This window comes from Monodelphis domestica, chromosome 6 (assembly GCF_027887165.1).
Source record: "Monodelphis domestica isolate mMonDom1 chromosome 6, mMonDom1.pri, whole genome shotgun sequence".
Lineage (NCBI taxonomy): Eukaryota > Metazoa > Chordata > Mammalia > Didelphimorphia > Didelphidae > Monodelphis > Monodelphis domestica.
Genome location: NC_077232.1, coordinates 277,979,925 through 278,005,897, shown reverse-complemented (window position 1 = coordinate 278,005,897; position 25,973 = coordinate 277,979,925). Strand labels below are relative to the sequence as shown.

The 25,973-nt window shown below is 37.1% G+C and overlaps 1 protein-coding gene across 4 annotated transcripts in view; it reads left to right on the top strand.

Moving 5' to 3' along the window:
* Positions 1-2,489: 2,489 nt before the first annotated feature.
* The window catches only part of TMEM150C (transmembrane protein 150C), a 60,131-nt gene continuing 36,647 nt past the window's right edge, over positions 2,490-25,973 (top strand). For 2 of the 4 annotated variants that reach the window (XM_056803267.1, XM_007495809.3), the window contains exon 1: positions 2,618-2,718. The gene's annotated coding sequence lies outside the window, so the exon portion shown is untranslated. Of the gene's footprint in view, positions 2,727-25,973 lie in introns of all 4 variants that reach the window. The other 2 variants (XM_001362416.5, XM_056803269.1) reach the window with 2 other exon arrangements.

Genomic DNA, 25,973 nt, shown 5'->3' with positions numbered 1-25,973 from the left:
CAGTCTCTGTGTACAAGATTAGGAGCATTTTAATGTGGTTATGGATAACTCATATTTCTTCCCTTGAGTATTTCCTGTTCCTATCTTTTGATCCCCTATTGGGGAATGGCTCTTGTTATTCATTTGAATCAATACTTTATATACTCTTAAATATGAAACCTTTATGAGAAAAACTTGCCACAAAGATTTTTCTTGTTACTAGATTATAAACTCCTTAACAGAAGAGTCTTTATTTATATTCATCTTTGTAGTTCCCCCAGTACCTAACAGAAGAATATTGAGATTACAAAATGCTGAATAAAAGTTTTTTGAATGAATGATAAGAAAAGGACATTTTCACAAATTGTTACAGGATTTTTTCTTTTTCCCCCCAATAAAAGAGTGGGAGGAAGAAGAGATATGGGAGAGAAAGAAAGTAAATGCTTATTAATTTAAAAAATAAATTCAGGGGGCAGCTGGGTAGCTCAGTCGATTGAGAGCCAGGCCTAGAGACAGGAGGTCCTAGGTTCAAATCTGGCCTCAGACACTTCCCAGCTGTGTGACCCTGGGCAAGTCACTTGACCCTCATTGCCTAGCCCTTACCACTCTTCTGCCTTGGAGGTAATATACACAGTATTGACTCCAAGATGGAAGGTAAGGGTTTTAAAAAAAAAAGGAAATTCAAAGAGAAAACATTAAAATGGAAAAGAATGGCATTTATCGTAGCATACCCATTGAAGTCGGAATTATGCTTTCACTGTATATTATTAGTCATGGGAGCAGCCAGGACAGGGAGCCTCCCCACAAAAAATAGCTCATCCCTCTTTAGGAGGTCTTCTTTTGGCAAGAAGGGTTCAACCTTATGAGATCAGTATCAAAAGAAATAAAAATCCTGAGGAAAAGTTCTGTGGAGGTGATGGCCAGTGTAGACTTTATAATAGCAAGATCTCCTTTCAGGCTAGGTGTTAAAGATATGAAATGGCTAGGACTGAAGGAGAGGAGGAGAGGAGATAGAGACTGGGAAAAGAAAACAATGCTAACACAGTTCAAGAATTCTTTAGCCCAATTCTAGGCCGTAGTAGGGGGAGTATTCAGAATAAGAAGACAGTGACAAGGGGTGGACAACTTTGATGACAAAAGCCAGAAATTGGTGTAATATTTATTGAGAAATGAAGTCATAAAGTAATAGGACAAAGACCTTAAGTTTAAGTGAACAAACTGTTTAGGAGTTAAAAGTTAGGAGGCTGAAAAGAAAAGCATCAGTCCAAGTCCAAGGGGGTACTGGTCAAAGGATTCCAGTTGAACATCTTGTTTTGTAGACTTGGAGAAGCATAGCTCACTTAGGTTCCCTATGGACAAGGTCTCTTTCCTTTTTTTGAGGCTTGGCATACTCTGAGCCTGCTGGTAAATTGTTTGAGTGCCCGATTTGTAGGCAAGAAGACATAGGTTCAAATCCTGATTCCTATTTACTTCTGTTTGTTTGCTTGTTTGTTTTTACCAAACTTTTCTTGCGTTTATTTTTAATGTATTGCTTCATGTCCAATAGACACTAACTAATAGTCTCTGGATTATCCCGGTAGACTACCCATTTAACTCTTTTTTTTTTTTTAAACCCTTACCTTCCGTCTTGGAGTCAATACTGTGTATTGGCTCCAAGGCAGAAGAGTGGTAAGGGCTAGGCAATGGGGGTCAAGTGACTTGCCCAGGGTCACACAGCTGGGAAGTGGCTGAAGCCAGATTCGAACCTAGGACCTCCAGTCTCTAGGTCTGGCTCTCAATCCACTGAGCTACCCAGCTGCCCCCTCTCATTTAACTTGAGCTAGACACTGTTAAAAGCAAGAAAAGAAAAAAAAGACATCGAAATCAGGTATCAACAGAAGCATTCCAGTTATGACTATGTGCTGGTTCCCAACTAATACTAAGTCTAAGTTTTTCCTATCTTCCAGCTTCCAAACTCTCTCACTCTTCCCTAAAAAATTGGAAGATGCTTCAGATCAATATCAACTTGGGCTCTGGAAGGAGCCCTAAACTTGGGTGTTTGCGCTGTCGATTGGAAGCTTCTTGAAAGCAGGGACTGTTGGTATCCAGGATCTAGCGCTGTGCCCTGCTTAAAAGTGCTGGTGTCAAGCTGTTTGGCCCATTGGAAACCCCTTAAATCCCCCTGAACCTCGAGCAACTTCCCAAGACTTTATTTCTGAGTTATAGAGGGAATTCCTGGGGAAATCAGAGCTCGTGGAGGTAGGAGAAGCAAATGAGGAAGCCATTGCAAAGAGGAGTTGTTTTTACTTCTAGCAACCAGAGAAAGTCGTACATGGAAGTAAAGGGTTTAGGAGCCGCCCAACAGTCCTCCGGAGAAAACCCCGCAGGAGGTCAGCCCAGTGAGAGTGAAGTGGGGAAGGCAGTGGTCTCTGCTCTTTCTCTCACCTGTCCCCCCTCCTCTTACACACAGATACTCTAACAAAATCATACACACTCACTCTCACACACATATACACACACTCACTCAAAGAGGAGGAGTTGGGAAGCCGCCCACCACGCTGAGTCCGGCTGGAGCAAATTCCCCCCTCCCCTTCCTGAAGGCTGTGTCCTCCTCCCCCTACCCCTCCTCCCTCTCCTAACTCTCCTCCCTCGGGCTCGGCTCCGGGCTCTGCGGCGCTGCGGCTGTGACGGCTCCCGGCGCTTCCCGCGGGTGAGCTGCAGCCCGGACGTCAGTCGGTGGGACTCAGACCTCCTCCAAAGGTAGGCAGGTAGGCAGGCGGGCAAGCGGGCACACGGGCAGGCGGGCAGGGCAGTTAGGCGTGGGCTGCCGCTCCCATTCCGCCCTGCCGGCCCCCCGCCTCAGCCCAGCTGCCCTGGGCGATAAGAGCGGGAGGGCGACCCGAGGCTTCCACGCCTCCATCCTGGTAGTGCGGTGCCCTCCATGACAGCCACCGGCTTCTGTGTGGGCATGGGAGAAGGGAGGAGGCTGGCGCTGCCGCAGTGGGGCTAGGGCTCCTCCTGGGAAGCCACCGCACCCTTCAGCTTTAAAGCCCTGCGAGCCCTAAAAGGGGTAGAGGGTATTGGAGCACCCCTTCGCGAGAAGTGTCCCGAACCCACCGGGTTTAAGGCTTGCCCCTAGCCATCCTGCCGGCCCTCTAGTGGCCCCGGGCTTCCACCCGTAGCCTTCCTCTACGGCCCTCAACCGCCGCCCCGCTGCCAGGTGAGCCCTCCCCCCAACCTCCACCCCCACTTGCCCGCTGGTCAGCCCTTCGCCCCTGGCTCCTGAGCCAGTTCCCTCGGCTCTTCTTGTTGGCCCCGGCCGTCTTGGGCATCGCTTCCGCTGCCACCCTAAGTCCCCTGGGCCTGCTTAGCTTCCCCACGCCCCGCCTCGCTTTTCCATGGACCAGCCCTTCAGGCTAGTTGCCTCAGGAAGCCTGCAAGCTGGTACTGGGCAGGGGCCCTCCGCTCTCCTCTCCCCCGGACAGCTTTTCTTTTGGGCATCATTAAAAAGAAACATAGTGTTCTTTTTCTCAGAGATGCGAGTTTGCTCATCCCTGCAAGAACTACGTGGGGAGGCTTGGGTATAATGAGCGAGCGTCTCCTCTTTGCTAAAAGGCAAGCAAAAGAGGCTTGAAATGGGCTCAGAGAACCTACCTCCGCGCACCGCTCCCCACCCCCAAGGCTGCCCAGGAGGGAGCTCTCCTCTTCGCCCCACATAAGGAACATAGCTCTCCAAAACGCTTCAATGCAGTACCATTCTTCCCCAGGTATTTTATGGTCCAGGCTCCTGCCAGACCACCCTTCAGCAACCGAGTGACAGAACAAAAGGATGCAAGGATAGGTTCTGCAGCTCAACTCCAAACTCCCAGGGGAAGGGAATGAATTGTTACATTCGTGCCAGAAGTAGCCTGTGATTTTTTTAACACATCCATCCAATATAAAACCTCAGAAATAATATTAGGCTATGTTCCATTTCCTGCCTTGGTCCAGTTAAATACACATATCCAATAATGGAAGGTTGTAACAGATTCACTATAGATGAAGCTAATCCTTCATAGCACTGAATTAGCTTACCTAGATTAAGTCGTCTCTTCCCCAAGAGTTTGTGTGATACCTGCCAATCAAGATATCTTCCAGGTAGTTGTAGTAGTCATGAATTACCCAGATTTTTTTTTCCTGAGAAACACAAACACAATCTTTCCAAAATCAAGTACAATTCACCATTCTTAAAAAACTGGGAATTTGATTATCCAGAATTTCCAAATGATACAGTTCTGTGATCTTCCATAGAAGATAGAGACCTGAACTAGAAAGACTTGAATTAGGACTCACCTCTGACACTTATATATGAGTGTGTGGCTCTGAACAATTTACTTCACTTCTTAGTGTTCTGTTTAAGTAAGACTAAGAGTTTCAGAGAAGGTACCTATCTCCATAAAGGTAGTCTCCTAACCTAGGAGTTCCTCATAGTAATTAAATCCCAGGTCATGGCCCTATCCTATTCTTAATTCTTAAATTCTGCACTAAGCACATAGAAAAACTCCATAACTGGGAGCTCAAAACTAATATATCACTAACTTTCCAGAGATATCTTTTAATATGCTAAATACATCATTTAGAAAAAAATTGTTTAGGCAAGTCCAATTCTTTACCATCACATTTGGAGTTTACTTGGCAAAGATATTGGGGTGGTTTACCATTTTCTTCTCCAGTTCATTTTACAGATGAGGAAACTGAGGCAAACAGAGTTCAGTGACTTGCCCACATCACACAGCTATTATTTGAGGCAGGATTTTAACTTGGCTATCCTAACTCTTGAACTAACACTTATCTACTACACTATGCTGCCCTATTTAGTTGAGGTGATGCTCAGTTTATTTTATAAAATAGCTCAATTTCAAATGTTGCCTCCTGACGTTTTCTTTTCTACATGTTCTCACATTTGTCCCTCTTTATCCTCAGGATTGATTTAAGAATTGGTGACAATCCTGGAATAAGAAAGCAAATGTTGGTGTTTAATTGGAATCATAGTTCACAAATTGTACCTATAACCTGGTTATTATAATCATTTTCACTGTGACTAAGGGATCTGGTGTTGATGAAGTTCAATTCTACTCTCAGCAGAATTCAGCACCCTCTCTCAACCCTAAATTTGTACCTATGTGTAAATCAACCAACGTGTAGAGCTGTTGAGGAGCTTGTGCACTTTAGACAAAATTCCATCATTTTCTATCACGTACTGTCATAGTTTGCCCTGTCAAGTCAACAAGTGTCAGTCATGTATCAGGTATTGAGGGGATAGTTTGTAGCCCCAGTGATAACTGCTAAGGGTAGGAAGGAAGTGGGGGAGAGAAAAAGGGAGAAAGGGAGAAAGGAAGAAACCAAAATATTATTTTCATTTTAATGGAAATTCATTTTAATTGGAGATAACAATTGTGTATAATAATTCCTTCATCTCTAGACCTAGTTATGATGGACAAAAAGGTTTTTAAAAGCAAGTAAAATAATGCGTATAGAAAGGATAGCATATAGATGCTTAATGAATACTTGTTTCCTCCCCTCACCTTCTCCAACAATTGATCTTGTTCTCAAGGAGGATAGCTGAAGTAGGGAATGATGAGACATCCCAAAACTTAAAACACGATCCTGTGTTACACACAAGTACTTAACTAAAGAGATAAATGGAGAGGGCAGCTAGGTGATTCAGTGGATTGAGAGGCAGGCCTAGAGATGGGATTCAGACACTTCCTAGCTGTGTGACCCTAGGCAAGTCACTTAACCCCAATTGCCCAGCCTTCACCACTCTTCTGCCTTGGAACCAATACACAGTATTGCTTCTAAAATGGAAGGCAGGGGTTTAAAAAAGAAAAAAAAAGAGATTAAGAATTAATTTTAGGCATGAGAAAAGGGATAGGTGCATATTGTGAATATGTGGAAGTCTTGGATGTTTCCTGTTTGGATAGAGGTCTTTTTTTATAGTCTGGGGACCTATTGTAGAAGTGCTTTGTAGATGAGAATCTTACAAGGCAAACTATAACCATACCTTCAGGACTTCTCATTGTGGAAACCAGTGTTCTCTCCCCAAAATCTCAAACACTAATTTATTTGTAAACCTTGCTCTAAATTGTAACTTCCATCCATTGGTAAGAAATCCATCCCCTGGATGTCCATCTCCTGGATTCTCTACTTTTGGGTCAATGCCTTAAGTAGCATCCTATTTCTTTAAATTAAAATTTTTTTCAACTAGATAATATTCAAACTCATTTCCCTTCCACCCAGCAATTGAGAAAGAATAGAGAAATCCCCATTGCAAGTATATACAGTCAAGCAAAACAAATTTCTTCATTCATGTTTGTGTATGTATGTGCATAATTCTGCACTCTGAATCCTTTAACTCTTTGTCAGGTGAGTATTATGAGTATTATGCTCCATCATTAGTCTTCTTCAAATGTGGTTGGTCATTAAGTTGATCAAAGTTCCTAAGCCTTTCAGAATTGTCTCTCTGTACAATATTGTTATGTTGCCATTTTATAAAATTTTCTCCTAATTCTGTTCCCATCACTGCATTCTTATAGCTTAATAGTATTCTATCACATTTACATGCCAAAACTTATTTTGCCATTCTCCAATTTATTAACTGGACACCTTCTCTTCCTGCCTCCTTTTTCTGATTCTTTGCCACCAAAAAGAGCTATAAATATTTTTGTACTTCCTTAAGCTTGTTTTACTTAGGGCCAATCCTTTTTTTAATTCCCCCTTCTCCCTTCTCCTCTTTCCCTCTCATTTCCTTCTTGAGTGAAATGTATTTCTGTTTTTGTATTCTTCCCTACATTGAAAGTAAGGTTCAAGGGGGCATCTGGGTAGCTCAGTTGATTGAGAGCCAGGCCTAGAGACAGGAGGTCCTAGGTTCAAATCTGACCTCAGACACTTCCCAGCTGTGTGACCCTGGGCAAGTCACTTGACCCCCATTGCCTAGCCCTTACCACTCTTCTGCCTTGGAGCCAATATACACAGTATTGACTCCAAAAAGGAAGGTAAGGGTTTAAAAAAAAAAAGTAAGGTTCAAGTGTTAGCCATTCTCCCAACCCCTACCTCCTTGTTTATTAATAAACTTCTACTTATAGAGCTTGATTATGTGAGATAATTTTCTCTAATCTTCCTCCTCTGCACTCCCCAACCCCTATTCCCTCCTAACCCCTCTCATATATTTCTTTCCCCTTCCTTTCCACTCTTATTTTAAGATCATCAAGATATAATGGAACCACTCCCAGACTTTCTGTCTAATTATATTTCTTCTTTGACCCCTGATGATAGGATTCAGAGAAGATATAAACATCATACTGGCATATTATAATATAGGCAGTTTATTCTTGCTTAGTCCCAAATGATTTCATTTGTGTTTACTTTTATGTTTCTTTTGACTCCTGTGTTTGAACTTGAAAATTTCTAAGCAGCTTTGGTCTTTTTGTAAGAAATGCTTGATTCTATTTCAGTAAAGGTACTCCATTATGGTGCTGAATTCTAAATCATTTGTGATCCTGTATGTGAAAAAAAAATATATATATATACATATGCAATATGTATATACATATACATTACACAAGTATTTAAATATATGTAAATATCATCATATGTGTCTATGTATATAAATATACATATAAAACCACCTATAAATCTATACACTGATGTGTATATATATGTGTGTGTGTGTGTTTGTTTATTTTGCCTAGAAGCTTGGAATTTTAGTTATAATGTGCCTGAGAGTTTTCATTTGGAGGTTTTTTCAGGAAATGACTGCTAGCTTCTTTCCATTTATACTTATATCTGGACAGTTTTCTTTTTCTTCAAACATGATATGTGACTTTTTTTGGCCATAACTCTCGGGAAGTCCTAACCCTATTGTTCAGTTTTTCAGGTCAATTGTTTTTGCTTTAAGACTTTAGATTCCTTCTATTTTTTCAGTCTTTTTACTTTATTTTGCTATTTGTTATTATCTTCATAAAGTATTAGTTTCTATTTGGTTCATTGTATTTTTCAGGGAATTCATTGTTTGGGTAAGATTTTATACCTTTTCTACCAAGCTATTAATTTCTTTTCTGATTCTTTCTTCTATAATTCTCATTTCTTTTTCAGTTTTCCCCACCTAGTGCTTTCATTACATTTATAAAAACATTTTTAAACTCTTTCCTTTTTTTTAATGCTTGTTTTATCTCTTCCAGGAATTCTAGTTGAATTTGTTCCCAAACTTTGTGTTTCTTTGAGTCATTATTTGTCATTTCTTTTGGGTTTATGTTTTTAATTAAATTAAATTTTTAATTTTTCCCCATGGTTACATGATTCTTGTTGTCTCCCTCCCCTTTTCCTTCCCCCCTCCTGGAGTTGACAAGCAGTTCCACCGAGTTATACATATTTTATCACTCAAATCCTATTTCCATGTTGTTCATTTTTGTAATAGATCAATCTTTTCAAACCAAAACCCTGAATCATATATTGGATTTGTTTTGAATATTCCTAACAACTTGATTTTTTATGGTGGGATTATTTTTTGGCTGCTTATTTTTCCAGCCTACTTTTTGAATTTGGAATTTATATTAAGGTCAGACTTTTGCACTTCTAGAAGGACTATCTGGTCTGCTCATGCTGCTGCTTTCTTGAGGATATTGAGCTTTCAAGGACAGCTCAGACTGGCACCTGCAAGCTTTTGGCACTCCCAAAGTTGTCTTAACCAGGGCAAGTTACTTTCTCCTTGCTGATATCTACATATTCCTGACATGGGTTTGGGTCAAAGCAATATACCTATGAGCTTACCCCATTTGGAATTTCAATAGATGGCTATTGGACTCAGTCACTATCAACCAGCCAGCTGGAAAACTCTGCTGGTTCAGTCACACTGCTATAGATTTCCCTTTGGTCTGGGATCCTAGCCCCTGTTATTTCTATGCTTGTGTCAGACAGTGCTAGAAGCTGAACTAAGACCCCTGTTCCACTCCTAGAATCCAAGTCACATAGTTGTTGCTTGCTTCTGAACTTATTCTTTTTCACAGTACATAGCCAGAGCCTATAAGTACTCCTTACCTGTGTATCTCACCCCTAGGAAGCTGGAACTTCTTCTGTCCTCCCTGGATCTGTTACTGGGAACTGGGTAGTTAGTGACAGAGTTGCCAGTTAGCACCTGTTCAAGGTCAGGTTTCTTTGTGGTGGATCTAGGACCTATTCTTATAGTTTTCTCCTGCACTGAAATGCTCTACATAGTTTACTTCTGTATAGACCTCAGCAATCCAGTGTTCAATAAGAACTCAATATTTAACAAAAACTGCTTGGGAAACTGGAAGACACCGGGGCATAAACAAGGTATAGATCTCATACTCTATACTAAGATAAGGTCAAAATGTATATATGACTTAGACATAAAGGGAGATACTATAAGTAAATTAGGGGAACAGAATAGTTTACCTATCAGAAGAAGGGAAGAATTTATTACCAAACAAGAAATGGAGAACATTACAAGATGTAAAATGAATAATTTTGACTATATTAAATTTAAAAGGCTTTAACAAAACCAATGCAACAAGAAGGGAAACAACAAATTTGGGGAAATTCTTATAACAAAATTTTCTGATAAGGGTCTAATTTCTTGAATATATAGAGAACTAAGTCAAATTTATAAGAATACAAGCCATTCCCCAATTGACAGATGGTCAGTGATATGAATAAGTAAGAATATGATATGAAGATGAATATGAAGATGAATGAAATGAAGATATGAATAAGAAAAGAAAGCTATAAATAATCATATAAAAAATGTTCCCAATCAGTCTTGATTAGAGAAATTCAAATTAAAACAACCCAGAGGTACCATACCACACCTATCAGATTGTCCAACATGACAGTAAAAGAATGTAATGAATGTTGGAGGGGATGTGGCAAAATTGGGACACTAATGCATTGTTGGTGGAGCAACTGATTCAACCTTTCTGGTGGGCAATTTGGAACTATGTCCAAAAGGGCTATAAAAACAATGATTGATCCAGTACTAGGTCTGTATCCCAAAAAGATTTTAAAAGGGGGGTAGGGTGGGGAAAAGGACCTGCTTGTACAAAAATATTTATAGCTGCTTTTTTTTGTGGTAGCAAAGAAGTGGAAATCGAAGGGATGTCCATCAATCAGGGAATGGCTGAACAAATTGTGGTATATAATGGTGATGGAATACTGTTGTGCTGTAAGGAATGATGAACAGGCTGATTTCAGAAAGAGCTGTAAAGACTTACATGAACTGATGCAGAGTAAAATAAGCAGAATCAGGAGAACGTTATATATAGTAACAGCAATATTGTGGAATGATTAACTGTGATAGACTTAGCCACTCTCAACAAGATCCAGGACAATTCTCAGGGCCTTATGACAAAGAATGCTGTCAACTTCAAGAGCAAGAACTGTTAAGAGTGCAGATCAAAACATATGATTTTTTACTTTAGTTTATTTGGACTTTTATTGGGGAGGATTGGTTTAATATTATTATTCTCTTACAAAAATGGATAATTTGGAAATATCTTTTGCATGATAATACTTGTATAATCCATGTAGAGTTGCTTGCCAGTTCTGGGAAGGGGGAGGAAAGGAAGGAAGGGAGACAATTTGGATCATATATAACTTCAGAAAAATTATATGGAAATTTGTTATTCCATGTAATTGGTAAAATAAAATATATTTATAATAATAAAAAATAGAAATGAGAATATGCCTCACCTCACTCCTTTACAGAGAGAGAGAGGGAGAGTCCATAAGTCTGGACCAATTTATCTAGACTTTTGATATATGAATTTCTTTTACTCATTTAAAAATATCTTCTTTTAAAAAATCTTTTGTCAACTGGGAAAGTTCTCTGGAAAAGGTCAGAGAGATTTACAACTGGAAAAATAGTTCAAATATATAAAATAAAACTAATTTTTAAAAAATGTTGCATATAGTAATGATGCTTTTAGAAATAAAAATACATGAAAAATAGTTTTGTTTGGGAGAATTTCATAGGAGAGAGAGAGAGAGGGAGAGGGAGAAAAACAAAAGAGAGAGAGAGAGAGAGAGAGAGAGAGAGAGAGCGCTGTTCTGGGGCATTTCAAATTTGGCACTGTTTATTCCTAATCTGTCTTATGCAATCATTTAAAGACTATGTTTTGACTTTCATTTTAAGATAGAAAATAAGAGTAGTTACTTAAATTCTTCTCTAGACCTTTTCACATGGTATTGTAACAGAACTAGGAGGATGCCCCCCTCATTATGTAACAAGGTATCATAGGATGATTTTTAAAGCTTTACCTTCCATCTTAAAATCAATATTGTACATAGGTTCCTAGGCAGGAGGCTGGTAAGGTCTGAGCAAAGGAGGTTAAGTGACTTTAATACTATTGTCCATTCTTTTATGAGACTTTGACTATTGTCATGGGCCCTTTTCAGCTCCCTATTTGTAGAATGTAGAAGGGGAAGAAAAAATTAATGGAAAGACTCAGGAAAGGAGTTTTAATAGGTATCTTTATTTAAAACTAAGAACACATAGGTGTGTTCTTATTGGAAGGTATAGAAAAAATGATGCATTGGTCATTCTCTTCCTACTTTGAATGTTTAGAAAGATTTTCACCTCAAAATAAGTTTAAATGTTTCCAAATATAACACAGATCTACTAGTTAATCAAGTAGTTAGTATATGAACATAAAATTCATCCTAGTTTTATTTTATGTAAGAACACTTACTCGTTGATAGATTGTTAATCTAGAGATTTGGAATGCTGAGTTTAACCCAAACAGCCATAGTAAAGGGTTACTATCACTTTAAACCTGGCTGGTTGATAAAAAAAAATTCTTCAAATTACTTTTCATTCTGTTGATTCATAAGTCAAAAGCAGCCTTGAAATCAATATGGAAGAGCCCAAGTAGGGAAATTTCTTCTGTTTTGCAGAAGGAACTCACAAACAGTAATTATGGGAAAATTTATTTTGTTACTATTGCTATTTTATTGTTTTTGTTGTGTCTGACTGTTCAGTACTAGTGGTTTGTCATTTCCTTCTCCAATTTATTTTATAGATGAGGAAACTTAAGCTGATAGCAATTAAGTGACTTACCCAGGGTCATACAGCTTATACATATCTGAAGTTAGATTCTTCCATTTCACTTAGTTTGTTAAATGTATTGGGATATAATTAAACAAAATTGCTCCTAGTAATTGCTTTTTATAATCATTGGTGGCAAATTCACCCTTTTCATTTTTGGTACTAGTCATCTGGTTTTCTTCTTTCTGTTTTTAATCAAATTATCCAATGGTTTATCTATTTTGGGGTTGATTTTTAGCTTCTAGTTTTATTTATTAGTTAAAGTGTTTTCTTGCTTTAAATTTTATTAATCTCTCCTTTAATTTTCAGGATATCCAATTTGGTGCTTAATTGGAGATTCTTTTATTTGTTCTTTTTCTACTTGCATGTCCAGTTCATTAATCTCTCTACTTTACACCAGTAAAGCATGTAAGCATGTAGAGATATGTACTGCTTTTGGCTGCATCTTACAAATTTTGGTATGTTATCTCATTGTTGACCTTCTCTTTAATGAAATAATCATTTCTTTGATTTGTTCTAAGACTATATTATTTGTCTTCCAATTAATTTTAATCTATATTTCCATAACTCTTTGTTGAATGTAATTTTTATTGAATTATGATGCAAAAAGGATATATTTAATATTTATGTTTTTTTACATTTGGTTGTGAGGCTTTTATGCCCTAATACATGGTCAATTTTTGTGAAGGTTCCATGTATCACTGAGAAAAAGGTATATTCTTTTCTATTCCATTTCTGTTTTCTTCAAAGGTCTAATATATCTAACTTTTCTAAAATTCTGTTGATCTCTGTAAATTCTTCAATTAACTTCTTTAAAAATTTGGATGCTATACCATTTGGTACATATATGTTTAGTATTGATATTATTTCATTATGGCATAGATAGAATTCTCTTCTTTATCTTTTAATTAGTTCTATTTTTGCTTTGGCTTTGTATATGTGTGTGTGTCTCTGTTTCAAGTGTGTTTCTTATAAACAACATATTATAGGATTCTGGTTTTTAATCCATTCTGCTATCTGCTTCCATTTTATGGGTGAGTTCATCCCATTCACGTTCACAGTTTTAATTACAAACTGTAAATTTTCTTCCATCTCATTTCCCCCATGCTTATCCTTCTCTGGCTCTGGCTCTGGCTCTGATTCTTTCTCTCTGTCTGTCTGTCTGTCTGTCTCTCTCTCCCTCCCTCCCTCCCTCCCTCCATCTCTCTTTCTTCACCTCCTCTATTTCATTAAATATTTATTCTCTGTCCCACCCCCCACCAAAGACTTATATTCAGTTTGGCTGGGAAGATGATTTTTGGTAGTAATACTTGTTCTCTTGCTCTTCAGAATATCATATTCCAAGCCTTCTAATACTTTAATATAGAAGTTGCTAAATCTTGTGTTATCCTGATTTTAGCTTTACAATATTTGAATTGTTTCTTTCTGACAACTTGCAATATATTCTCCTTGAGAAGACAGAAAAGTGATGAAAGAGAGAGGAAAAGAACAAGGCAAATGTGATATCTCTAATGCCAAAGAGAGAGAGAGAGAGACTAGCCAGAAGGAAGGGGTGGACAGCAATGTCAATGCTGCAGAGAGAGATCAAGGAGAAACAAATCTGAATTTGGTGCTTAGAATATAAATGGGTAACCTTTGGGAGAGAAATTTCAGAAGAGGGATAAAGACAGAGGCTAAATTGTATTTATTTTGTGGATGTAGATTACATCTGGGCTGGGCATATTTCATTCATTTACCTTTTCCCATGTGCTTTTGAGTTTGATTTCCTTTGAATGGTCATGTCACACTGAGAAATCAACATAAAGTCATCAACAACCAGAAGAATCTAGATTACCACTCTATCCATAGAAAATCCTTCTTCCATTTAGACTCTGAAGGATATCGTCCCTAACAGTGTCAGAAAATATGATTCACTGTTTTATGTATTACTTGGGAGTGGCAATTAAAGGATTATTCAGTGCAAATATATTTACATATGTATACACACACACACACACACACACACACACACACACACACACACACACACACACACATATATATATATATTTTTTTTTTTCTCCTTGATCTGGGAACTCTGGAATTCCTGGAAGTTTTCATTTGGGGATGTCATCTGGAGGTGCTTGGTGGATTCTTTAAATTTCTATTTTACCCACTGGTTCTAGGATATCAGGACAGTTTTCCTTGAGTTTTTTGAAATGTGATATCTAGGCCCTTAGGCCCTTTTTTGTGCATGTTGCAAAGGCAATGCAACAGAGTCCTACACCCAATGCCAGAAAAGTGTCCCCTTTGATCTCTTTCTTACCAATTGTAAGATCACCTTATGCTCTATGGTCTGAGAATTTCAGAAATCACTGCTACTGATTCAGTTACCCCTAAAATCTTCACTGATTTGCTGGGCAAGACCTCATTGCTAGCTTTTCCAGCAGTCCAATAATTCTTAAATGACCTCTCTGGATCTATTTTCCAGGTCAGTTGTTTTTCCAATGTGATATTTCACATTTTATTTTATTTTTTCATTCTTTTGTTTTTGCCATATTATTTCTTTTTTTTAATAGTTTATTTTTTAAATTTATTTATTATTATTATTTTAATTTTTATTTGGTCATTTCCAAACATTATTCATTGGAAACAAAGATCATTTTCTTTTCTTCCCTCCCCCCCTCCCACCACCTCTCCCACAGCCGATGCACAATTCCACTGTGTATCACATGTGTTCTTGATTCAAACCCATTTCCATGTTGTTGGTATTTGCATTAGAGTGTTCATTTAGAGTCTCCTCAATCATATTCCCTCCACCCCTGTAATCAAGCAGTTGCTTTTCATCGGTATTTTTACTCCCACAGTTTATCTTCTGCTTGTGGATAGTGTTTTTTAGATCCCTGCAGATTGTTCAGGGACACTACATTGCCACTAATGGAGAAGTCCATTACCTTCTCTTGTACCACAATGTATCAGTCTCTGTGTACAATGTTTTCCTGGTTCTGCTCCGTTTGCTCTGCATCACTTCCTGGAGGTTGTTACAGTCTCCATGGAATTCCTCCACTTTATTATTCCCTTTAGCACAATAGTATTCCATCACCAACATATACCACAATTTTTTTCAGTCATTCCCCAATTGAAGGGCATCCCCTCATTTTCCAATTTTTGGCCACCACAAAGAATGCAGCTATGAATATTCTTGTACAAGTCTTTTTCCTTATTATCTCTTTGGGGTACCGACCCAGCAGTGCTATGGCTGGATCAAAGGGCAGACAGTCTTTTATCGCCCTTTGGGCATAGTTCCAAATTGCCCTCCAGAATGGTTGGATTAATTCACAATTCCACCAGCAATGAATTAGTGTCCCTACTTTGCCACATCCCCTCCAGTATTCATTACTTTCCATAGCTGTTATGTTAGCCAATCTGCTAGTTGTGAGGTGATACCTCAGAGTTGTTTTGATTTTCATCTCTCTGATTATGAGAGATGTAGAACACTTTTTCATGTGCTTATTAATAGTTTTGATTTCTTTGGCTGAGAACTGCCTGTTCATGTCCCTTGCCCATTTATCAATTGGTGAATGACTTGATTTTTTGTACAATTGATTTAGTTCTTTGTAAATTTGAGTAATTAAACCTTTTTCAGAGGTTTTAATGAAGATTGTTTCCCAATTTGTTGCTACCCTTCTGATTTTAGTTATATTGGTTTTGTTTGTACAAAACCTTTTTAATTTGATGTAGTCAAAATTATTTATTTTATATTTTGTGACTCTTTCTAAGTCTTGCTTGGTTTTAAAATCTTTCCCTTCCCAAAGGTCTGACAGGTATACTATTCTGTTTTCACCTAATTTGCTTATAGTTTCCTTCTTTATGTTCAAGTCATTCACCCATTCTGAATTTATCTTGGTGTAGGGTGTGAGGTGTTGATCCAAACCTAATCTCTCCCACACTGTCTTCCAATTTTCCCAGCAGTTTTTATCAAATAATGGATTTTTATCCCAAAAGCTGGGATCTTTGGGTTTGTCATATACTGTCTTGCTGAGATCATTTACGCCAAGTCTATTACACTGATCCTCCTTTCTGTCTCTTAGCCAGTACCAAATTGTTTTGATAACCACTGCTTTATAGTAGAGTTTGAGATCTGGGACTGCAAGTCCCTCCTTCCTTTGCATTTTTTTTTCATGATTTCCCTGGATATCCTTGATCTTTTGTTCTTCCAAATGAACTTAGTTATGTTTTTTTCTAATTCAGTAAAGAAGTTTTTTGGTAGTTCAATGGGTTCTGGCACTAAACAAGTAAATTAATTTGGGTAGGATTGTCATTTTTATTATGTTAGCTTGTCCCACCCATGAGCAATCAATGGTTTTCCAATTGTTTAGATCTAGTTTTAGCTGTGTGGAAAGTGTTTTATAGTTGTGTTCTGTATTTTAATTTAAAATCTAAGAATTTTGAATTTTTTGCTTGAGATTGTATTTTTACATAAAAATCAAGATTTGATTTTGTTCGAGAAAAGATCTTCAAGAAAGAAGCTTGAAACTTTTATATCCAGAGAATGAACTGTTGCAGAAAGATACCGGAAAACCTACACTTCATCAAGAAGATCAAGAATGAACTTTGGATATGATTGATTGAATTGAACTTTGATTGAACATTTATTGTAAATGTACACATTTATGCCAAAAGGGACTGCCCCTGATTTGGCTTTCTGTCAATACGCCCAGCAAAACATTGGTTTTGCTTTCTTTTCTTTTCTATTTCCTCCCTCACTATTCTAATTTCTCTTAGAAAATTGAATATTGTGTATATCTATAGTTAGAAGTGCATTTAGAACTACAAAATGATTGATTATGTTAAATGATCAATGGGGAGACTAGTCTCCCAATGATCATCAGGGGGGATTGTAAACCTTAAAATTTCCCAGACCCTACTTTATAAGATTGGATTAAGACCATTCCCCATTTGGGCAGTGAACTCTACTTAAAAAATTCCCTAGCAGGAATGTGAGAATTCTACTTTACCTACTTGGGTCTGCCCTAGGTGAAGATAAAGTTGTAAACTCTTTTCTGAACAATGAAAAGTACTTAAACCCATACTTTTCTTAAGCTAAGTACCTATAAAGGTCAAGCAACTTGTGAATTTACAAGGAACAAAGAAATGGAAAACTTACTCAGGGCTTTCCTGGTGTGAATTACTCAAAAATCCACACCTTCTTAGGTGTGGACTAAGAATGGGTGGTCCTTTAGAAACATCTACAGTGATTGGTAGATGTAAGGACTTAGGGGAGGTGACATTTTTGCCCTTAAAAATAAGAGCTCAGAGAAGAGCTGGAGCTGATTTCTGAGGGAGCTCATTTTGAGAAGACTCATTCAGGGATCTCGATTTCTGACTCTCATCCTGAAGGAGAGTTCTTTGAGGAGCTCCTCTGAGGGGCTCTGTCCCTCTGGGGTAGGAGCTCTGGAGGCTCTTGAGAGAGAGGCCCTTTGAAACAATCTCTGGCTGGAAGACTCTTTGAGGAAGGACGATGGCCTGGTGTCATTAGAATTCCTTACTTAGATCTTATGGTGAGTGATAAAAAAACTGACTTGATTTCTCTTTTAAGACTCAGGTCTAGGCCATATTGGCTTGAGGCCCTTCATACTTATTCCTTTCTTACTCTCTCTCTCTCTTTCTTTGATTATTCATTGTATTGTTAATTAAAATCTCTATAAAACCCAATTGACTTGGGTATTTGAATAATTGGGAATATTTCCCTGGCGACCACCTTATATTTGATTTTAAAACCCAAGACACTGCAGTGAAACATATTTCTGTGGTCAAATTTACTCACCCTCTCTTATATCTATCACAATTTATATCTTACACTATTTTAATCACTACAGTTTAAGACCTCAATCCAATTTTAAATCTCACATTTCATATAGTTCCTGTGTTTGTCTCGGCAGATAGATTCCTAAGTATTTTATATTGTCTAGGGTGATTTTGAATGGTATTTCGCTTTCTAATTCTTGCTGCTGAAATGGGTTAGAGATATATAGAAATGCTGATGGCTTATGCGGGTTTATTTTGTATCCTGCAACTTTGCTAAAGTTGTTGATTATTTCGAGTAACTTTTTGATTGATTCTCTAGGATTCCTTAAGTGAACCATCATATCATCTGCAAAGAGTGATAGCTTGGTCTCCTCATTGCCAATTTTAATACCTTCAATTTCTTTTTCTTCTCTAATTGCTACTGATAGTGTTTCTAGTACAATATTAAACAATAGAGGTGATAACGGGCATCCTTGTTTTACTCCTGATCTTATTGGGAAGGCTTCGAGTTTATCCCCATTGCAGATGATGTTTGCTGATGGTTTTAGATATATACTGTTTATTATTTTTAGGAAAGGCCCTTCTATTCCTATACTTTCTAGTGTTTTCAATAGGAATGGGTGTTGTATTTTATCAAAGGCTTTTTCTGCATCTATTGAGATAATCATGTGATTTTTGTCAGTTTGCTTAGGTCAATTATGTGGATGGTTTTCCTAATATTGAACCATCCTTGCATTCCTGGTATGAATCCTGCCTGGTCATAGTCCATGGATTTTTTCTTGGCAAAGATGCCAGAATAGTTTTCCACCTACAAATAAAACCTCATCTTTATTACTGATATTTTACCAATAGTATTATATGTTTTTGAGATTTGGAATACGATGATTTGGAAAGAATTAGAAGTGAATAACAGATGATAATGGAAGTATACATAATGAGTGTGAATAGGCTACAATATAGCTTAAAGAACTAATTTCCTAACTAGTAACTAAGTGACTAATAAGGAACTTTAAAGAATCACAGTAATGTTTTCAAGGAAAATTATGATTAAAAAATGATTAATTAGCAAGGGCAAGGGCTAATAGCTTCATTGTTCTATTGGAATCATAATAATAACAAGAGAAATCAAGAAAGGCTACCAGCATGATCTCCTATGGCAAATATATGAGGAACATATATGAGATTTGCATAGTATGGAGAGCCATGATTGCTTTAGAATCATATCATTAAAAGTAACATCCCAATTCATGAAATCAGCAATGTTTAAGTATCTACTCATTTTTAGTCTTTTAATTTGTAGTTTGTCCCCCTTTGCTCTAATAAGTCAACAACCAATTGTTTCCTATGTGATAAGATATAGTCAGTTTCATATCTTGTGTACCTCTTGACTCTCTTGAAGAAGTATTCATAATACATAGGCACAAGGCTTTGGGATAGTCTAAATTTTTTTACCTCTTTTATTTCTTTATCCTGTGCCACATTTATTTTTTGTGACACATTTTTTTTGTCTTAGAATCAACTCTGTGAATTGGTTCTAAGGCAGAAGAGTAGTAAGGGCTAGGCAATGGGGGTTAAGTGACTTGTCCAGGATCACACAGCTAGGAAATATCTGAGGTCACATTTGAACCTAGGACCTCCCATCTCTGGGCCTAGCTCTCAATCCACTTGCCCCCTGTGCCACATTTTCTAACATTTTTCACCATCTTCTCTTGTGCCCATCTTTGCATCCAAGTGCTTGTGTACTTAAAATAGAAATTCACTTAATTTGAACAATTTTTTAAAGTTTTCATAGACTATCTTCTAATTCTCTACAATATTAAATATTGGTCCATAAGCAGTATTTAGTGTCAGAGGTCTTTTTGTACATACTCATAATGAAACAATTATAAAGAAAAAATAATGTTTCTCGTTGCCTTTGGAAGCATATGTGGCTAACTCCTTTAGGAGAACCTGTGAGCTATTCTTCCTTTTTGTTTCATAGTTTCCTTATACCATCTAGTTTATGTTCTAGTAAGAATGTGATGATATGCTATCTTACACCTCTCAAACATATAACATCAGTAGAATGTTTCTACTAGATGGGCATTTGTTTCCATGGGAAGCTTGAAGTCCTTTAAGGAGTTTTGTAATTTCCTGAAGGCAATCCAGCCAACTCTTCTCTTGGACAATTCTAGGTCCAAGTCAGACTTCCTGTCTTAGACAATTCTATAGGGAATCCATGCAGGCCATAATTCAAATATAATATATATGTGACCAGGTACTCTTTCCTCTAATCATCTGTTCTGGTCCTTCCTTCTCCTGAGCTTGCCTTTTGTATCTTTCTTCTTCTATTTCCTTGGCTTTGGTCATTTCTTTTCTTTTCTTTTTTTTTTTATCATTATTTTATTTGGTCATTTCCGAGCATTATTCATTGGAGACAAAAATCATTTTCTCCCCCCTACCCCCCCCCCCCCCCCCCCCCCGCCTATCCGATAGCCGATGTGCAATTCCACTGGGTATCACAAGTGTTTTTGATTCGAACCTATTTCCATGTTTTTAGTATTTGCATTTAGAGAGTTCGTCAGTCATTGATTTTCAAAGCAGGATTTCTTGTGAAATGACTTACCATTAGGTAATACCTTAGGGTAGTATACCAGAAGCCACATTTCAGCCCAACATCATGTGGACAGGTAACATGCAATTGTCCCACTTACCAAAAAGAGTTACTAGTTAGGAAATTAGTTCTTTAGGCTATATTATACCATTATATTATACTATTTTAGACTACTCACACCCATTATACACATTTTATTATCATATTAGTTATTTCCAGTTCTTTCAGAATTATCCTATTCCAAATCTCAAAGACATACAATACTGCTATTAAAAAATATCAGTAGTAAGTAGAAGGGTCTTTATTTCTAGGTGGCAAACCACTCCACTGTCTTTACAAAGAAAACCCCAAGGACAAAAAGTCTAATAGTGTCATGCAGAATCAGACATAATTGAACTGAATAATAACAACATAGATATCTGCACAATAGTCTTATATAAATGAACCACTAAGAGATGAGACACTTTGGACATATTTGTACATTTTTATTATGCTTTTTCTCAGATTCTCTAAGTATTGTTCCCCTGGGCGGCTATTTTCTCTCTGGTCCTTTCATAACTATTTTCTCAAGTCTTTCTCCTGTTGTGGTGAAAATTTCGCCTTTTAAGATTGCTATAATATTGAACAATGGCTGCCAAGGAATTTACTTATGAAATTCCTAAAATGAAACACTCAAGTCAGAATGGAGTTTATGGAGGTTTAATCACAATGGGAGTAGGGAAAAGGAGAGGGAGAGAAGGAGAGAGGAGAAAAGGGAAAGGATGTTACTCAACCTCTGACCAAGGCAGAGGGAGTTTAGGCCCAAAGGCCAAGGTGGAAGGAATTAGTCCTTGATTCACATGACCGATCTGAAGGGAAGCTGTCTGCGGTCCTCCTCTCTGTTCAAGCTTCTAACACGAACTGCCGTCTAGCTCTCTCCACAGGAAGTGCGCTAATTCCAGCGGCTGTTCCCTACCTCACTTCCTGTGCCTCACAAGTGCCAATGGTGGCTCTAGCTTGGCTTAGGACAGCCCAGGTGGGCAGTTAGTTATTTCTGATTTGTCATTGACTAGCACATGCCCGTGTAGTGTGGGTGTGCACAATTTTTGGGTGCTAGACCAAGATGGAGACTTTTAAAATTCACACTCCCTAGAAGCTGCTTTTCTCAATATTTCTCATACAAGTGTACTTTCCCCTACTCCTTTTGATAAATAAAAATGTCCAAATAAGAAAGGTGCAGTAGACATTCTTTATAAAATTCTCTTCAAACTGTGGGAATAGAAACACAGAAGAAAAACAACTGCTTGAACATATGGGTTGATGGGGATATGATTTGGGATGTAGACTCTAAATGATCACCCTAGTGCAAATATTAATAATATGGAAATAGGTCTTGATCAATGACACATGTAAAATCCAGTGGAATTGAGTGTCAGCTACAGGAGGGGGTGCGGGTGGGGGGAAGGAAAGAACATGAATCTTGTAACCATGGAAAGATATTCTAAATTAATTAAATAAAATTTTCTCCAAAAAAAGTTTTATGGAAAAATGTAAACAATAATGAGGCAAGACAAAAAAACAAACAAAATTCTCTTCTAAGAGAGTTAATATTCTGGTGAAGGTTATTATTATTAAGATGATACCAGTAGGAAAATGAAGCTATTATCCCTTGACCTTGCCAGGTAGCCAATTAACTTTTTAAATCATAATTTTCCTTGAAGACATTACTCTAGTTCTTCTGAGTTCCTTATTAGGTATTAAATTACTAGGAAGGAAATTAGATCCTAAGGCTATTTTGTAGATTACTCAATCCACTCTTCTGGTGTAATATTCTGGCGATGACCCCTCAGTGTAACTATCAAACAGTAGTATCTGAAGAATGACACCACCCACAGGGAACCCATTTCTGACTTGGATTCATGGTAGTGAATTCCTGTAGTGAGTATTGAGCTCCTTGTTTTATGCCTTACCTTATGTTTATAGGTTAGATGGCTATTGAACAATGCTATTTCTGTCATATCTTTCCAGGAATCTTGAATGATTACATGTGCAATATATTCTCCACTGAATTAAAAATTCATATTAACCAGAAAGTAATGGAGAGGTGCATAGTGAGTGTGAGCTGTCTGCAATGTAAACCCAGGAAGAACTTTGAAAAACAAGAACAAAAGATGTCAGAAAGGAAATAGATGCTAGAAAGAGAAGATAAGCTGTTCATGTATTTGAGGGCAAAGGATGAAAGGTGTACACTCAGAATGCTTCCCTTAATGTCTGGAGAATGTGAGGAAGGCATCTGGCATATTGGATTCAGTCAACAATAAGCATTTATGCAGTGTTTAGGTAGTACAGTGGATGTTGGGCCAAATCCAACCTCAGACCCTTATTAGCTGTGTTATTAGGGCAAGTCACATAACCCTGTTTATCGCAGTTCCCTATCTGTAAAATGAGCTAGAGAAGGAAATGGCAAACCTCTCCATTATCTTTGCCAAGAAAACTAAAAAGGGGGTCATGAAGAGTTGGCCATGACTGGAAATTCAGTGTTTACTATAACCTGGCATTGCTAAGGAGTGAGGATACAATGAAAGCAAAAAACAAGGAGCTTTCAAGGAGCTCACATGAGACTATGACATTCACCATGTGGTGAGCATAAGACAGTACCCTCTGAACCCCTTAGAAGCAGAAGGAAGTCACACAGGTCTGAAGACCACCTTACATATTTTTCTTTGTTTTAGAGTGTCAGGTTCATATAGATACAGCTTGTGGCCAGGACATATGTGAAAATTTTCTTTATGATTTTTTTTATCTTGACAAATAGTAAGAAATATAATTGTTTTCATATCAAAAGAACAGAAAAGATATGACTAAAAAGCCATTTATCTCTATTATGTTGTATATATTGGGTTTTTTTTAAGAATATAATTAATTTAACTTAGTAGTCCCAAAGCTGTAAATCCCTTTGGTCTTCCTTCTTTCTCTCTTCTGTGTATTTTAAAAATATTTTATTGATGCTCTCTTCTTCCTTTTCTTATCTTTTTGACATTATTGTCCTTTATCTTGCCTAGACTATACACACACACACACACACACACACACACACACACACACAGAACCTTCCTTTGTAACAAGCAAGCAAGTCAAGCAAAAGGAATTTATACATTGATAAAATTACATTCATATAACATAATTTGTTCTTCAAATAAGGGGCATCTACTTTGTTTTCAGGTATATGCTACAACAAAAACTGCTGCTCTAAATATTTTTGTATGAATGGATCCGTTTCCTCTTTCCTTGACCTCTTTGGTTTATAATCCTATTAGTAATATTGCTAAATCAAATAATATGCACAGTTTAGTAAATTTGGGGATCATAGTTTCAAATTGCTTTCCAGAATGGCTGAACCAATTCACTTCTCTACATTAAATTGTCTAGCTTCCCTAATTTGAATTTCTCTTATTTCAGTAATTTGGAGCGTTTTTTCCTCATATACTTGTTGATAGCTTGGATTTTTTCATTTGAGAATTGCCTGTCAGATATGGTGACTATTCTAGGGAGTGGTTCTGGTTCTTATATATCTGAATCAGTTTTCTTTATAACTTGAATAGAAAGCTTTTATCAGAAATGATTGCTGCTAAGAATTTTTTTCCTGGTTAACTATTTTCCTTCTAATTTTACCCATACTGATATAGACTAAATGATCACCCTAGTGCAAATATCAATAATATGGAAATAGGTCTTGATCAATGACACATGTAAAACCCAGTGGAATTGCATGTCAGCTACGGGAGGGAGGTTGGGGAAAGGGAGGGAAAGAATATAAATCTTGTAACCATAGAAAAATGTTCTAAATTAATTAATTACATTAAATTTTCCAAAAAAGAATAATAATTTTACACATACTAATTTTTTGTATAAAAACGTTTCAATTTTATGTTCTCAGAATTGTCCATACCTGTAATCATATCTATCCTTTGTTCTGTCAAAAATTCTTCCCCTATTTGTCATTGTGAAAGTTACCACATTCTTGATACTTTTTTTATGATGTAAGATTCTTTAGGTTATAAACAAATTTGGAGCTTATTCATAGTAGATGGTATGTAATCTTGATCTAAGCTTAATTTCTGTCCAGCTTTTCAGTTTTTTAAGTAATACTTTTTCACCAATTTTTTGTCCTTGCCCATCTAGTTGATGTCCTTAGATTCGTTAAATTCTATGCTTCTCTTTGTTTCTTTGAACTAAATCTATTCATTCTCAACTGGTACTAAATTGTTTAATGATTAATGCTCCACACTATAGTTGGAGACATGGTACTGGTGGCTCCCTTTATTTTACATTTTGTTTTATTCCTCGACTTTCTTGGTCTTTGTTATTATTTCATCTGCTTCTTTTTTTGGTAATTTGATATGTTACTCAATATGTAAATCAGTTTAGGTAGTATTGACATTTTCATTTTATTGGTATGGTCCAGCCATGAGCAATTGATATCTCTCCATTTATTTAAGTTTGTCTATTTTTGCATTTCTTTATGAGGTTTTTATTCTATAGTAGATGGTCAATTTTGTAAATGTGCCATTTATAGCTTAGAAATATATTTTAATTTTCTTATTTAGCAATCACTAAAGATTTATCACTTCTAAATTTTCTAAAGCTCTATTTAGGTCCTTGACTTTTATTCTTCTTTATATTTTTGTTAGATTAGTCTAGGTCTGAATGTGGCACTTTCAGATTTTCTCCTTCCAACTTGCTTAACTTTTCCATTAGGTTTTAAAATGCCATGCCTTTTGATGCATATGTATTACATATTGATATTGTTTCATTTTCTATGGTGGTTTCAAACATTATGTATTCCTCTGCCTTTTGGTATATTCAGACCCATGAATAACTGAAATATGGAGACTTATCTGATAGAAACAGAGACAAAGAGGTACAGAAACAGAAATAAGGAAAGAGAGAGAAACAGAAGAATAAAGAGACAGAAAATATTAACATATGCTTTTTGGTATCCCAAACTCACTCAAATTAGAACTAATTCTATTTACCCCCAAACACACCACAACATTCTTCCTAACTTTTCTTTTCTGTTGAGAGCATCACTACCTTTTCAGTCACTTAGATCCTCAATCCCAGAGTCATCTTCCATTCTTCCATCTCCCTCACTGCCCACATGTCCGTTGCCAAATCTTGTCAATTTTTCCTCCTCAACATCTCTCATATCCATCCTCTTCAGCTGCAAAGTGTTCACCTTAACCCAGTCCATGATCACTTAAAGAAACCTTTTCACTCCCCTTTTCAGGAAGGTTCAAGAGCCTTCCATTGCTCCAGGTTGGTAGCAAGTGTCAGAAGAGAGGAGGGGACATTTGTCAGAAATAAAAGGAGACTTTATAATAATAATAACACCTAGCATTTACATAACACATTAAAATACTTTCAGAATATCATCTCATTTAAACATCACAACAATTCTGTATGACTATTCATTCTTATTTTAGAGATGAGGATAGCATCTGAAGCTGCATTTGAACTCAGTTCCTCCTGACTCCAGGTCCGATATACTTTATC